Genomic DNA, 3,961 nt, shown 5'->3' on the forward strand with positions numbered 1-3,961 from the left:
CTGGCTGACTGCTTCGAATTAAACAGATTCCCACAAGTCGTGGGATCTGCCGAATTTTAGTTATTCTTTTATTCGTTCTAGTTTTTCCTTTTTTTGTGTGTTCCTTCAATACTATTGTCATGTTGATGGGATAGAAGGCTCTAATGTAGCCTACCTTTCCATGTTTTATTTTCATATATAAATAAAAAAAAGTATATGCCGTCATTAATAAGCAAACAGTTATAAAGCTAGCATGTGCAGTAGCGTAAGTAACCGAGACACAATGAAGTCCTTTCGGAGGTACACGAAGGTGTACAACGCTCTATCAGTCATGCTTAAAATTGCGCAATATCTCGAGCTCACCACTAATAACACATACGAGTGTTATAACCAGTACGAAGACGTGCAGCGAAAGAAAAGTGGAGGCCATAAACCTTTAGTAAACGTTCAACAAACCGCACGTAATTTTGTCATTGTAAGCGCAAAGGGCTTTGCGGCTGCATACGCAGAAACCTGAAAGCAGTAGCCACGTTCTACAGCCGCCTTTGCAGTTTTGTATAGACTATCTCTACGGGTCGCAAGGGCCTGTGAAAAGCGGCACCTCACAGGCCGAAGCAGCACGCTGCGAAGTGGCACCGTTCGCCACTGGGATGCACCGCTGCACTCACCTGCCACTTGTGGCGCAAGTAAAAGCTGGCTGACCCGTGACGCTTTCTGTTTGGAGGGCGTCCCGCACTATGCGCTCCCGAGGACCACACCCTGGCGCAACGCCCGCAGACAGCGCCTCAGGCAACGAAAGGAAACAAGATTCTGTATAATCATCGTTAAAAACCCGCTTCGGTGGTCTAGTGGTTATGGTCCTCGACTGCTTACCCGAAGGTCACGGGGTCGAATCCCGGCAGTAGAGGCCGCGTTTAGATGGAGGCCAAATGTTAGAGGCCCGTGTACTTAGATTTAGGTGCACGTTAAAGAACACCAGATGTTCAAAGTTTCCGGAGCCCTCCACTACGGCGTTCCTCATAACCATATTGTGGTTTTGGGGCATAAAAACCCAACCCTTGTTATTATTAATATCGTTAAAACCCTGCAAACTAGCTGACACACACACCACGCACACGCACGCACGCACGCACGCACGCACACGCACACACACACACACACACACACACACACACACACACACACACACACACACACACACACACACACACACACACACACACACACACAGAGGCGAAAGGGAAAGGCAGGGAGGTTAACCAAGCTCGCGCTCGGTTCGCTACCCTAGACGTGGGGAGGGAAAAAGGGGAATAATAGATAAGATAGAGAAGGAAAAAGAAGAATAAAAACTTGCTGAAATGTAAACCTGTAGCGTGGGCTTATAAAAGGCCAAGTCACAGAAATGTTGACAAACGAACGACCACGCACTTGCGCTTTTCTAGCACTTAAGTGCTTTTGACATGCACGCAGTTGTATGGCTGTAGGTTATGTCCATGCTTACACTTAAAGAAAAAACAAAACAAGGAAGCATATCCAAATACTTTAGCTGCTACAAGACAAGAGTTGCTTGACCAAGTAATTCACTTTGTTTCAGGAGCTAGAAATTATGACATACTAATATAAATACAATGTGCAAGCTACACAGGGACAACTTTCTTCCAATAACCAATCTAGATATACAAAATAATAAGCCGTGAATTTGTCTGTATAATCCTGTAAAACGAACTTGGTCATTCATCTATTCCCTCGCTCTCATTCTAACCAACTACGGCTTGTAGTTTCTAGGGAAAATACTGAAAAGCTTGCACGAATCAACGGTACTAGGGCGTATTCTGTTCCCAAGCTGCAGTTACTAACGCCCTTGCTTGCACTTTTTTCGAGAAAACTCGATGGTCACTACTATCTTGTTAAGAATGCCGTTTTACGCTGTTAACGTGCATGCCATTTTTAACAACGAAGTATCAGGCCGGCAGCTTCGTCTTTTAAGAGAAGGAGGGTCTAGCAAGATGCGTCATTATTATTTGGAGACGAAATCGTGTCCCTTTGGCGACAAGATGCAGTTTCTACGTAGCAATTTGACGCTAGAGCGATGTACATGACTTCAGAGCGTTGGTTATGATACCGGCTAAAATAGTAAAATATAGCGCTTACCTTGTCTCGTCACAGGACATGAACCAGCGCTCTTCATAACAAACGCCGCGACATCGCGGCACATAACAGTAAGCCACTATGTCGAACACGTTCCGAGAAAATCTCCCTGCGGATACATTCGTAAAAACCTCTTAACACACAGACTAGCCGTAATTAACGGCGTGAAAACTCTAACGGCGCCTGTTTGGTGTTAGATATTTAGTTCATACTTACGCTTACTTTCACTGCTACCATTTGCCACGTGAAACTGGTGTACACAGCGCTGGCGACAGCACCGGCCCTTCCTGCGGTGGATTGATGGCCGACTTGTCAGGACGGGCCTACCTAATTATACATCATATATCTGTGAGTAGAAAGAAGAAAAAGGTAAATAAGTGCGGTAGTTCTAAAAACTGCAGAATCTTTAAAGCGTGTCAAATAGAGAAATTTGAAGGACTTGGTCAAGCTACTTTCCCTGTGAGACTACAACTGCGAAAACTAAAGGATACATAATCTGCAAGACTAGGTTGAGCTATTCTTGGACAAGAGATTGCGTGTAATGTTGCTTATTGGGCATTATCAAATGAAAAAAAAAATTCAAGTTCATCTGTAAGGGAGCCTATATCCTGGTTGTGCGTCAACACGAGGCACAAGGAGGAGAAGACACGTAGAGGTGCTTCACGTAAAGAGTTTTTTGCAGAAGGCTATGAGCTCGCACAAAACCATGTATTAACCCTCTGTATTCATCAGGTGGTTAAACCAAGTACTAGTCAGGAATATTATTTTTAAGCGAGATGTGCATGCTGCACAAATCTTGTTGTGACTTGTTTGTACGAGTTATCTGAAAAAACAATCCAAAGCTCCTGGCAGGCAAGTGATCTTAATATTTCACGTACACAAAATATTGATACTTTACATAAATATTTTATGCCCAAGAATATAGGCGTGCGCAAGGTTCTCCCACGGAGGCCCTTCCGGTCAGAACGCAGTGAAAAGCCGAGGAATCGGAGGGGCAGGAAGGAGTCCCGCCCACCATATGCGCACGCCTATGCGTAAGGCTTTATTCCCGGATGTTTTATGTTGTGAATAGCACCGTTTCATTGAGAAATTTAACCTTGCTCTGTGCTCAACTTCTGAACCGTTGTTCTGTTGAGCACGTTGCCGCTGGTGAATGCTGCCACCTCACTTGTTAATAGTAAGAAGGTCGCGTGAACAGACATCAACGTGCCGGGAAATACAAAAGTGCATTCGGTACATAACAATCGCACACTTTACAGTCGACTCACGTTTGCGCAGTTGTTCGAAACTGCCGCGCCATCTAGGTGGTAGGTCATAGAACACCTCTCCCTCTCCGTGACCTAGTTATTTAGAAAGCCTCGCGAAACCGTCGCAAGATGGAGTACACGTTCACGTCTTCACGTAACTACAACGCACCCATTCAAAAATATCCCGCCTTAGAGAACCGGTCAGGCGCCGGGTAGCAGAAATGAGGTTGTTAATTTGTGGGTGTGCTGCTCATCGGAATATAGATTAGTTGGGCCGATAATGTCGAAGTAACGTGCAGCTGTGAGCAATTTACGCACGTGGTAGACTAATGCATTTAACGAGCAAATTCAATGCGTTGCCACCTCACTATCGAAGCCTGAATCTAATGAGTACTCCAATACATCCTTACAAAACTGGTCAAGCACAAGAAGAAAGTCAAGGTAGGCGCTGGTACAAATGCGACGCACGTTTGCTAACAGCACGCGGCTAGTTGGATAGGCAAATAAAGACGGAAATGCAACGCGGTGTGAATACTTGAGCCGGGGAAAGGCGCGTTTTATCGCACGTCAGTCAGTCAGTCAATGAA

At 45.2% G+C, this 3,961-nt stretch overlaps 1 long non-coding RNA gene across 1 annotated transcript; it reads right to left on the minus strand.

The window, feature by feature from the left end:
* Positions 1–630: 630 nt before the first annotated feature.
* On the minus strand, positions 631–2,475 carry LOC119396927 (uncharacterized). Its single transcript, XR_005184503.2, has 3 exons — positions 2,344–2,475; positions 2,131–2,236; positions 631–763 (listed from the first exon to the last, which is right to left on the minus strand). It is a non-coding gene; the product is annotated as an uncharacterized LOC119396927 (long non-coding RNA).
* Positions 2,476–3,961: the final 1,486 nt, after the last annotated feature.

This window comes from Rhipicephalus sanguineus, chromosome 6 (genome assembly GCF_013339695.2).
Source record: "Rhipicephalus sanguineus isolate Rsan-2018 chromosome 6, BIME_Rsan_1.4, whole genome shotgun sequence".
In the NCBI taxonomy this organism is placed as follows: Eukaryota; Metazoa; Arthropoda; class Arachnida; order Ixodida; family Ixodidae; genus Rhipicephalus; species Rhipicephalus sanguineus.